Here is a 13,322-nt window from a genome sequence, read left to right as displayed (position 1 = left end):
TAAAATAAGCCATGTAGAAACACTTGCTGCCTACAAGATTTTATTTTCTCACACTATCAGGTTTTCTTTAGCTATATTTCTTGTGTAAGCCTGAGTCTCATAATAAACTACACAGGAATTTCTATTATTTTTAAAAACTCAGATTAACTTCATACCCAAAGTCACTTTAATCACTGATATATCTTTATGCAAGTAAGGCGGAGAATGAGAGAATTTAACACTATCATTTTCTAAGGAGAAGAACACCATAACCTTTGAATTGGAATAATAAATATCAGTATTAATTTATATGGGCTGTCACCCTAGGAAGGATAATGCAAATACGTTGATAATATAATAAAAGAGGTTAATTGCTTTGCTCCCTTCTGCACACAAAAACCAAAGGAGGATGAGACTGAACAAATTGCTTATATCTTAAGCTGGAAAAGAAATTCCTTTATATGTTTCATGACAAAAAAAAAAGTGTGACTTAAAAATAAAAAACCTAAGAGATCACAAACATTTTTCCCCTGACTGGATGTTTAGAAGGAGATTGTTGAGTAAGAAAGTCACTAGAAGGACTGCACTGACATGGGCCATAGAGAAGATCCTGCATATTAAAGCGGAACCAAAACAGTGAGTTCCAAACATGGCTGACTGACAAAAATCTCTTTATGTCTGTGCAGAGGTAAGTTCAAACATAATGCCTTTAGGAAGAGAACTCTCCGCTGTGTGACCTGTTTCACAGAATGACATCAGAAAGCAGTTAACTCATTCTGAAGGGTAGGTATTTATCTAGGAAATAGGGTAGGTACTAATCTTAGGAAATAAAAATGAGCAGTTGAAAGATAGCATAGTATATTCAGGTTGTTTTTCTTCTCTTATCTGTTTCTCATTTTTCTGAAATCTTATGTTTTACCATAGCAATCACACTTCACAAGTTTCAAATCTAAGGTGTAGATAATTAGTTATTGCATATACTTTTCCTCAATTGCCTCAGACAGAACTAGCTGTTGTGAGGGTGTTGCTCAGGCCCTCCTCTGGCAAACCAAGCTGCATAACAAGATGAAGTCAAATTGGAACCTACACATACCAGCGCATGTTAATAATGCACCTGAAACTATTTGAGAGGGTGTTTGTCCAAAACGTAGCAACTGAAGTGAGTGAAATTCAGTAATCATATTAAGCAGTCATGGAAAAACTACAAAGAGGCTTTTGCAGTAAAAGAGTCAGCCTAAAGAGAGGTGTAGGAGGAGCACAAGGGCTGCGGTGGTGGAAGGGGTGGTGCTGCAGGAGCAGATGCCATCAGAGCTGTTTGACACCGCACAAGGCACCCCGGGGTGTCCTGGCCTCTGCCCTCCCAGGGGTGCTGCGAGCAGCCTCCCTCCCCTCCTGCCTGCTGCTCCCGGGCCCGGGCGATGGAGACGGAGCCGGGCCGGGCTGGCTGGGAGCTCTGCCGGCAGCTGCACCCGGAGGGTTTGCAGCCAGGCATCTCAGGAGGGGCGAGCCTCCATCACCTGCGGCTTCTCCAGCGGGGCTGCAGGGATTGCGCTTCCCGGGATTAGTAACAGAGAGGGGCTCAGAGGCTGGGGATGTTTATCAGCGTTTTCTGAAGGGGTCACAATGTATGGTTTATGAGTTACATCACTGACACTGATCTCCGTACAGCTCATTGATTGCCAGTTAATTACATGTCATTAATAAATCAGTAAACCACTTCAATCCCAATTCAGTTTAACAAAATGAAATTACTGTCTTTCCACTGTGTAAGCTTATCATTTAGGAACAAGAAATGAATTCCCTAATGTTTTATAATGTTACATTTTAAGATGTATTGTAGATATTTCTTCCAGAAACAGCCAACAAAATTTTGTTAAGTTTATACCACTACAATTCAGAACATGATGCCATATTCCTGTGGCTCTGAAACTTCTAATTAATGTTACCTTCAATATTTTGGAACGGGGCTCAACTAACTCTATAATGAGAGTATTAAAGTGACAGGTACGACAGTACGGAGATTTCTCCTGCTGTTTTTTTTTTTTTTTGTTCACTTTTGGCCAGATCCTTTGCCAATTTGTTCCCCTTTTTTTCTTTTACTGCATCTATCTAATTTTAGAAACAGAAAGTGAACTGTGCTTTTAAGCAGATTGTGTTTGCCCTTTTCAGAGTTTTTTCCTTCGTTTCCATGAACTCCCCAGATTACATAGCTCTTGATCTTTTGCAGTCACTTGAACAGCAGGTGGGAAAACCAGCTAATCTTAGAGACTTATTTTAGAAACTGCACACAGATAAATATGTTCTTTATGACATGATTATTTTATATAATTAAAGCAATGCTACATACAAGGTCTTAATAAGAAATACTGTCATAAAAATCCCCACGTACACATACATGTACACATATACATATACATACAGAGAGAGTTTTAGTTAAAATTGCAGCAGGGAAAATATTTTATTGAAAGGACAAAGTTTTTTAATTAAGTCATACATATTTTCAAGATTTCTACAACAAAATTACTATCTCACTTACATAACAAACTATATGATACATAACAAACTATATGATGAAATCTCATTTAGGAAAAGTCCCCAAGTGTCTTCTTCTGCTGCATAGGAATCTTTCAATGTTTTTTGTATTAAAACATTTGAATCCACCTTGAAGTTAAGCCTAGGATTCTATTATAAAATATTTTTTTTCTGAGAAAGTAAGTAGGTCTGATTCCAGATACTTAATTTTGGGGATTTTTAAATCCATTTTACAAATAATTTGTTTTCACTCCTATCGTTTTTTCTTTCATGAAGGAATGCAATGAATATTCTTTATATTCTGAGCCTGGATAAATTCCATGATTTCTGAATAATGGAAAATGTATACATCATAAAAGGTTATTGAAAGCAATTTAAAAAATAATTGGCTTGAACCAGACTGAAAGATTCCTCACGGAGAGTCACGTCCCTTGGCTTAGGGTTCATGTAAATCTGAGGAGGATTTTTATTAAGTGTCTCTCAAGAACAGGACTGGAGGTTTTCTTCACATGTTTGTGTTTTGTGAAGGATCACACAGGTACATGCAAACACCCAGCATGGTGACACCCAGAGCTGAAAGCCACATGGCTGTTTTGTTCCAGATAAATATACACTAGCTCCTTTAATGAAGCCATATGTCTTCCATGAAAAAACCAACTGGTATATCTTTTGTCATGCACAGATGGTACCAACATGAGGAATGGTCTCTTGGCGTGTCAGATTCAACATACACCTCTTCATGCATATGTAGACTCACCCCTTGATTTAAAATAAGTAAATTAATTAATAAATAAATTGAAAAGTTAGTCTGATGCATCATTGTGCTGGATTGTGGTTTTGGGACTTGGTTTGGATTTTTTATTTTTTTAATTTTAATGCTTTCTATATTAAAAAAATAAAAAAAGGGTTGATTGTCAGTCCTCAGCCTGTCTAAGCATAGTGAAAGGAATCCTTATAGCTTGCAGGTTAAGTCTAGTGCAAGGTTCACCTGAAGTAAATTGTAAACGAATAAAGGTGTGCTTCAACAATTCAAGAAACATCCCTTTCTGCACTAGTACTGTAAGAAAACAGGAATAAGGAGAAAACAGATTCCCTGCAGCTAAACTACATTTAAATGTACTGAACAACGGGCATCAATGACCTACACTGATGAATCTGAACAGAACCAAAATTTCAGGCTGCAACTCTGCCTGGGAAATCAAATACAAAATATAATATTCAGAGTTTCTCAAGTAATCTTATGTCAATAGCAGTGTACAAACATAGGGAATCTGAAATACTCTGTTTAATTCTAATGATTGACTAGGAATGTGAATGTGACAATTGACCCTGATGTTACAAAGTATCTTGCAATAAGCTGACTTTGCCCGAGCATTCCATTTTAGCTGCATGCCAATGCACCACTTCTGTTATAGTCTGAAAGAAGAATTATAGAGGAAGCAAAGAATAATCTGCTGACAGAAAAATTGACAAAAATAAATAATACATTTAATAAATTATCTGCACATTTTAAAATTCTTACAGACATAAAATAATACATTTAATCTTATTTTAGTGTATCCTCATGTCATTACGTTATAAAATATTCTCTCCACTACTACTGCATCATGTTGTGGTTTTAAAGGATGAAGTCCTGGTTTGACAGTGTTTCAAGAAATGAATTTGCAGAAAAATGCTTGGCTAAAGAAAGAAAAAAGTGAGGTTGTACGTCAAACATTAAACTATTTTTTGCTTTCTTCCCTGTTGTATCACTGGTATCAGAGATACTGTTTCTTACTTCCCATCCACTTGAAATGGTACAGAATCTTGTTAGCCTGCACTCTTGCTTTTGAAGTAGGATACTTTTTTTTTCTGTGGATACCATTAAAACACTGAAGTGTAAATAAGTGACTTCTGTCACAGAGAACATCTTGAAACTTTGTTCTGAGATATTTTCATGGAAGTGATAAATCCCTTAGTACCCAGACTGTGAGAATATGTACCTTCAGAACCAGAACATATCAAACACCTCTGAAGGGCTGGGACTCATTTCAGAAATCTGGTGAGGGATTCTGGTATTTCAAGCTGCTTTCCTCAAGCTGAAAATCTTTGCTATTCACAAAATTGAAACCAAACCTTTACAAAGTCTGTAAAATTACTGGTTTTGAAAAAACACATAATTTTGACTATTACTATTGTAATAGTCAATTTTTGACTATTACAATAAATAATTACCAGAATTTGTCTTAAACACAGCCATTTTATTAGTACCTCAGTACATATGGGAAATTTTGAGTTCTGAGAAGGCCCATTCTATAATGTCTTTTCTAGCTAGCCGAATACTGCTAAAATGTTCTCTCTATATATATAACATTATAAAAACATATAGCTAGTTTAGGTTCTAGAAAAACAAACAGCAGAAAAAAAATTAAAGTTGAAAAAAAATGGAGATATTATGTAGACACTAGTGTCCTTGAGTACTTGAAATTACTTTATTCATTTGTTTATTTGTTTTTGTTAATAAGAAGACTGTCTGGAAAATGAAAACAACTATAAGGAACAATTTGGTGATAGCTTTGAGGCCGCTTGATGCATGTATGCCCAGTAGATACTATCAGCCAATACACCAGGAGCTAAAAGATGTTGTACAGACTCATAGCTCATATGTATTGTTAAAAGTGTTAAGTATCTGTAGGTTCAGCAGACCTATAATAACTATGTGGTCTCTTTTTTTTTTAATATCAAGCAGTCTACAGTTTCTCCTACAAGAGCTCTTTTTTGTTGTTATAGAGAGATGCTTCTTGTCTCACACTACAGTGTGTCTGTAATTGCATTCCAGCGGTATTGAGAGTATTGGGCACAAAGGTCTGTACATATCTCTATTTATTTGTTTAGGTATTTTTACCAAATTCATGTTTCTACCACTTTGTTAAAGGTCAGGTTTCAACACAAGGGCTTTTCTATCCTACTGTCCATCACAGTTAATAATAAAGCAGGCAAACAAGTCAAAATGCCTGCAGTATAAATGTACAAACACTGATTTCCATTTTCTTGTCTGAAACACACACATTCTTGTGATCCTTTTCTGCATTCTTTCATTCTACATGTTCTGTTAGATGAACCTCATGGCCAGCAACCCAGTAGAAATCCGAAGTTTTCAGTTAATCAGTCAGTTACTCTAGATAATTCTAATTTCGCCATTTTAAAATATATTTTTTCAAGTAACCTTTACACTAATATTTTAAATAATTTAAATGTATTTAAAATTAAATAATTAAATAAAGGCTGATAACTTCCTTTAAAATAAATTGTTTTAGACTGAGTAATTTTTCTATACTTAATATGCTTATCATCCTAAACTTTACTCAGCCTAGTATGAAAGACTAAACAAATTGCTGACATTTCATTTTCTAGGTTATTTTACCATGCTCCCTGTTGTAGTTGTCTAAATATTGCTGTAAAGATTATGCACAGCCATGTTAATAGCATTGTTATAGCTGTGTTCTGGCCTTGCTTACTTACCGTGTCAAACAAGAAAAATTCATATTCTACCTACACTGATGTGGTGACTATGTCAGTGGACAAAGGGGCTACATACATCATTTATCTGGATTTCTGTAAAACATTTGACACAATTCCCCACATATAAACTGGGGAGAGATGTATTTGATGGGTGGACTGATGGAAAAGGAATTGGTTGGACAGTCATGTCCAGAGGGTAGCGGTCAATGGCTGAGGGTCCCAATGGACATCAATGACAAGTGATGTTATTCAGGGGCCAGTTCTGGGACCAGTTACTTAATATCAGACATCAGGATCAAGTGCACCCTCAGCAAACTTTTAGATGACACCGAGCTGAGTGGTATAGGTGACAAACCTGAGGGACAGGATGTCATCCAGAGGTTCCTGGAAAATTTCAACAAGTAGGCCCATGGGAATTTCATGAGGTTTAAGAAGGCCAAGTGCAAGGTGCTGCAACTGGGTCAGGGCAACCCCCAGTACCAGCACAGGCTGGGGGATGAGCAGATGGAGAGCAGCCCAGTGAGAAGGACTTGGGGGTGCTGATGGGTGGAGGCTGGACATGACCCAGCCATGGGCACTCCCAGCCCAGAGAGCCAAACGTGTCCTGGGCTGCATCCAAAGCAGCGTGGGCAGCAGGGCCGGGGAGGGGATTCTGCCCCTCTGCTCTGCTCTGGTGAGAGCCCACCTGGAACCCTGCATCCAGCTCTGGGGTCCCACCACAGGGAGGACATGGAGCTGCCATAGTGAGTTCAGCGGAGGCTACCAAGATGGTAAGAGGGATGGAGTACATCTCTTATGAGGAAAGTCTGAGAGAATTGGGATTGGTCACCCTTTAAAAGATTTTGGGGTAACCTAATTGTGGCCTTCCAGTACCTGAAGACAGTTTATAAGAAAGATGCAGAGACACTTCTTACAAGAGCATGTAGTGACAGGATGCAGTCGCTCGCGAGTAGGAAAGCCCGGCACGCTCCCACAGCGAGCAGGAAGTGAAAGAGGTTTGAGCTGCCGGCAGCCTGGTGGGCCAACTGAATCAGCCCTCGGCAGAGGCAGGGCAATCGGCTGGCTGCCTGGGTCCTCCTGGCGTCGTGGCTCAGGACTGCGACCCAGAGGAGTGAACAATCCCACAGCAGCAGTGCGAATGAGTGGAGCAAAGGACAGACAAGAGGCGAGCCAGTTCTCTGCAGCGGGAAGGGGTTTATTGAGAGAAGGACAGCCATGGACGGGAAGAGAGGTGCAGAAAACTGACCCACTCCCCGCCCCTCGGTAAGGACATTTATAAGAATCCCGAGGGGCGGGGAGAATCACGAACAACCAATGACAACAAAGGTTACAAAGAATGACAAACCCAGCTAGCAAATAATAACACAACAAAGGAGTGGCTTCCCACCCTGGCCCAATCACCCTCTGTCCCAGGGAGAACTTTCTAGGGATGGGGAGTGGGCAGAGAGTGATGGGCAGGGGGGTCACCTAGGTAACAAAGGAAGGGAGAACATAATTAACATATAATGAGGGAGGGGATAACTTGACAGACTGAAAAGTTGCAACAAAAGGGCAGGAGTTGTCATGGCAGCAAGTGACTGGCAGTTAACTGCCTTAGGGTGGAGGGGGAAGGAGCCCTGAAAAACCCAACCTGAGAACGCCATTTTAACTTTAGCAAACATCCAAGTTATAAATCAAAACTAAAAACCGCGCACACACCACAACAACAGGACAAGGGAGAATGGATTCAAACAGAAAAAGAGTAGGTTTAGATTAGATATTAGAAAGCAATTCTTTACTGTGAGAGTTATGAGGCAGTGGAAGTGGTTACCTGAAAAAGCTGTGGATGCTCAGTCCCTCGAAATTTTCCAGGTCAGGCTTGGAGGTACTGAGGAACATGCTCTAGTGGAAGATGTCCCTGTACATGACAGTGGGATTGGACTTAGATAATCTTCAAAGTCCTTTGAAACACAAACCATACCATGATTCTATAATTCTCCCTATCTACTCCCTAGATCAATCCCTGGAAAAAGCCCTCTTTGCCTAAAGACATATTAAGCATTCCTGTCTTCTGAAAGGTCAGAATACAACCTCTGATGACACAGAAACAAATGTGCAATCTTGGATTTTTGTTTTTGCAAACACACAGGAGTTTTTTCTGAGTCATACAGTATTACATACTGAAGAATTTACTTCTAAGTTTTGAAAACTTTGTAAACTTGTACAATAGGTAGTATAAGAAAAGACACAAAAATCTGCCCCTTTTCTTGTTGAAACTCTATCCTAAGAAGTACCAAGTGTCTACATTTTTTTTAAATGTGCCTAGATAGTCAGAGACAACTGTGCCGCCTCAACTTTAAATATCTAGAGAAGCACATACCTACCATGTTAGATCATATTCAAGGAAAGAGACAATTCTTGTTGTGCATGTCTCTCATTTTAAACAGAAAAACTAACTTTGTCAGAGGGGTTGATATTCAGAAGTGCTAAGTAACTTACATACAGCATGGACATCCAGTGTTGACCACTGGATGAGGAGGCTGAGGAAAATAAATGTTGTATGAATATCTTGCAAACATCTACTGAATTTCAAAATCAGGGAGAACTAATTAAGAAAAAAACAAATAAAGAAAAAAAATACCCCCTCCAAAACCACCCATTTTCAAAAACTACATTTTCAATGTATCTGAAAAAAAGATCAAAGCCAGTCTTTCCTATAATATTTCAGCATTTGCCTTTTAATCAGGAAAAGTATTTTTTTACAAATCCTTTTTGAAATTAAAAGGAATCGAACCACTTACTCTGGAGGCCCATAAATATCCTAATTGAATTCTATAACTGCCTAACCCAAAAAAAGACTAATATGCTGGGGGTCTAGGAAGAACAAAATTGTTTTCTTAAATATATTTTATCTTCCACACTGGTGTAGTAATTCTGTCACTTGCTTTATAATGACCTACAGATTTTTTAAACAATAAACTAGTATGTGGACTATTCCAAACCATGGAGACAAAAAGCACAGATGTTTTTAAACACTGCAAAGACAAGCCCAAGACCTTTTGATATTCATTTCCTCTCCTTCTCCTACGCCAGGTTTCTCAGAGAACTAAATATTACGCGTTGACTGACTTGACCTTTGGAGCAATGACCCTCTTAGGTTCTTCAGTTGTAGCAGGCATCTCAGTATGAGGGGGAAAAAAATGTCACACTTGCAACATTACTGAGAAGTGAATGCATATAATTAGGTAATTTACAGATCTGTTATGCAGACTTTACTTCATGTCTGCCAAACTTAGATCCAGTTGAACTCCTAACAGTGTCCAGAAAACAAGATTAAATACCCGATTTTCCTTTCTCGAGTACCTCAGAAATGTTGGTTTCTATGAAAATTATAAATTTTGTAAGACTGCATAAAACAGAACAATGCTGATTCTGCTGTCCAGGAGGGAATGTCGTTCTTTAATCTAGGCTCTTCCTTTAAGATACAGTCTATTATCCATGGAGAAAAGATGACAGGATAATAGTCTGCATAAGTAGCAATATCTATTTGCACTCCAAACAAACTCTAAAAGACCGCTAGACAGCTTGTCTCCAATAATAACCAAGACTTTTGATAAGTATCAGCTATTCACTTCCAGAGTAGGTCTGATCCACAAATTAAGCCTATGGGTCTTAAAACGACAAGTCCTTATGTGACAAGTAGGAAAAACTTTAGAAGACAGTGTTGCTATTTCAGGGTGAAAGTATTCACTGTAATCAGTTCATGACTTTTTCAGTTTGTCAGAATAAAAGGTTTTTCAGCTAGCACTTGGATTTATTAATACAATTGAAGGAAAAAAAATCTTGAAAGCTTAGTCTGTTCTCTCCTATAGATTCTTTCAAGCATTTCCAGGAAAACTGAAGTAGTCCTAGCTTTCCCTCTTGCCTTTGCCATTCCATATGTATCTTCTCTTTGGCGAAAAAACAAATAAGCCATTTGTCTAAAAATATTACTTCAAAATATGGAAAAAGGCAGTACAGTGTTTGTCAGTGGAGAGCAACTTTTTTGTGGGTGCCTCAACCCACTAATTCTTAACAACTCAGAAACATTCTAACTTCCCCCTGTGCATGTTGGCAATTTAGGTTCTGACTGACTTTCCACAGCTCTAGGATTGCAACAAAATTTTGTTTTAATGTGTCTATGTATTTCAAAATTTGTTTTGTTCATATGGCAGTCCATATGCTGTAATTAACAAATGAAACTGAAAAAAAGGAAACCCAGACCCCTTGATGGTATATGATTTTGTGGTTTCATGTATTAGTGTGTCTTATTTATTTGTCTTGATTCCTTTTCATCAAAACCTTGTTAACTCAAATAGTCTAAACAGGATTTGACTCTGTGTACCTGAAAAAAAATGTGAATTCTGTTTTGGTTTTATTACTTTGAACTTCAGTATTTCTGGTGGCTTTTTGAGATACCCTTGAACTCCCTAAGACCTTCTTATAAATAAACCATTGCACTTTAAGTATATATTAAAAGCCAAAATGTTAAAGATGGGAAATTTAAAGTTTTCTTTTTTTTAGAAGAGAGTAATTGCTGTTGAAGTCCGCAACTTACTGATCTTTGAATGAAACAGAAGATTGCTGTAATATCACTAACACTGTGGCTGTGCTGCTTCAAAGGTCATTCCATTTGCTGTCAGCTACACCAGCACTTCAGCAAAAGAGCACGAGAAAACAATAGTGAAGGTCTAAATGACTCAAAAGAAATTTAATTTTGAAGTTTGCTACAGCTGAGCCCATTGTCAGAGATAACAGAATCAATTAAACAGGAAAAGACCTCTGAGATCATCAGGTCTAACCTTTGATCAAACACCACCTTGTCAACTAGACCATGGCACTAAGTGCCACATCCAGTCTTTCCTCAAACACCTTCACAGACAGCAACTCAACCACCTCCCTGGGCAGCCCGTTCCAATGCCCAATCACTCTTTCTATAAAAAAATATTCCTGAAATCCAATCTGAGCCTCCTCAGCCCAGTTTTAGACTGCATCCTTTTTTAGATGGTCACTGGTTGCTTGTCATAAGAGACTGACCTCCACCTGGCTACATCCTCCTTTCAGGTGATTATAGAGTGGTAAAGTCTCCCCTGAGCCTTCTTTTCTCCAGGCCAAACACCCCCAGCTTCCTCAGCTGCTCTTTATAAGATTTACCCTCTAAACTCCTTTCCAGCTCCATTGCTCTTCTCTGGACACACTCCAGCACCACTGTCCTTCCTGAATCAAGGGGACCAGAACTGGACACAGCACTCAAGGTGTGGCCTCACCAGTGCTGAGTATAGGGGGACAATCACTGCCCTGGTCCTGCAAGCACACATTGCCGATACGGGCCAGGATGCCATTAGCCTTCCTGGCCACCTTGGCACGGCGAGTTCATGCTCAGCTGCTGTTGACCAGAACGCCCTGGTGTTTTTCCCCAAGGCAAGTTTCCTGCCACTCTGCTCCCAGCCTGTAGAGCTGCCTGGGGTTGTTGTGAGGAGGATTTAGCACTGGCTTTGTTGAACCTCAACTAATTGGTCTCAGCTCATCAATCCAGCCTGTCCAGATCCCTCTGCAGAGCCTTACTACCCTCCAGCAGATTAACACTCCCGCCCAACTCGAGGTCAGCTGCAAACTTATTGAGGGGGCGCTTCAAACCCATAAAATTCAAACTGAACAAAGAAAATACCCATCTTGGTTGTACTGTTGCTCAGCCCGGTTAGTGCTACGGCTATGTATAACAATATTCTTGTGATTCCATTTTTATTGTTGTGTATAATGCAAAAGAGATTAATATTATAAAGGATACCACATTAACTGATGTCACAGTAAATGCAAATGTACTTGGGCAGCTGCCAGTATCAGAAAACATCATTCAGGGCAAAAGACTATCAACTGAACACAAGGTGAAGGGTTTATGTTTTCAATGTATTTCAAAATCAATTACAGTGAGCTAATTATATATGGTGCTTTGAGGTTTGCTCTTGAAAAATGCAAATTCCTCTTAGGATCTAATAAGTATCAAATAGTACAATACCTACTTTATATACATAGTGTAAAAGCATTAGCAAGGCAGACTGCAATAAAATCAGGGATCTTGAATTTTATTAGCTATTTTAATGTAAGCAAAATACTGAGTTCCACTAATCTAGTAACACTTTATTGTTGTTATTATTAATGATGACAGTGATGACATTAACATGATGACATTAACATGATGACATCTTTACCCTGTGAAGTTGTATTTTCACTACTGTCACTACAATAAATAAATCATTGTCTAAAGCCAAAAAGTGATCTTGAACACAATTTTTTCTGCCAATTCTAACCTCTTGGTAAGTACATATACGTGTGAAGTACAAGTTTTAAAAGATACATTTTAATCATAGATGTATTGATGTTCATATTCTATGTTTCTTTGTTATTCATAATCTAAAGGACAATATCCATCAGGTAGCTGAGAATTTTAAAGAACAATTTTGGCAGCAATTAAATGCCTAGAAACCAGATAGTCCTCAAAGTATTTTCAGCTATTTAATTTGAGTAATGTCTTTCTTTTCAACACTGAATATTGAAAATCCAATCCACAAGACTGCCTAGAAACATGTCTCACAGGTGAGGACAGTTCTGAATTTATTCCACAGTCAAGAATCATCCTTATTCATAAATGAGCTGTGATGCTCTAATCAGTATTTGCTGCACCCTTGGTATGTCAGGGACAAATCCCTTACCATACAGATATGTCTTGCTTCAGAAACAGATTAGTGAAAGGGTAGCAATGGAAAGCATTGATGATGCTCAATTTCTAATAGTGAAAAGCACAGTACTTAAAGGCAATATAAAGTCAGTTGCAAAACAGCAACAGGGTACAAACACATAAATCTTATCTTTCATTGAAAGCCAGGTCCCTCCTTCACAAAAAGTCCCCCTTTTGCACTTTGAGCACAGTTGCATCTCTTCAGCAAGTGATGCGGACAGCATCCTGGCCTATGGCCCTTCTCTAGAGAGGCTTTACATCCCATATCTGGAATATAACTGACTTCCTGATCTATGTAATGCAAGCCTAGCACATAACAAAAAAGATCCCCTTTTTTCAGACCTGTGGGTTTTTGAAAGCAAGTTTGAACATGGAAAGGATTTCAGGTTCTTGATGTGGAATAGACAAAGATCTATAACACTCCCTTGCTCCATACTTTTCCTGTTGGCTGTCTCCAGTCACAAAAATGCCAACAGCACCGGATTTGCTTAGCAGGTTATTTTAAAATCTGTTAAAGTGTGGCTAATATACTTGGCATTATTCTACAGAGAGTTTT

This window comes from Camarhynchus parvulus, chromosome Z (assembly GCF_901933205.1).
Source record: "Camarhynchus parvulus chromosome Z, STF_HiC, whole genome shotgun sequence".
Classification (NCBI taxonomy): Eukaryota; Metazoa; Chordata; class Aves; order Passeriformes; family Thraupidae; genus Camarhynchus; species Camarhynchus parvulus.
The sequence above is the reverse complement of the archived record's forward strand: the minus strand, read 5'-3'. Positions refer to the sequence as shown.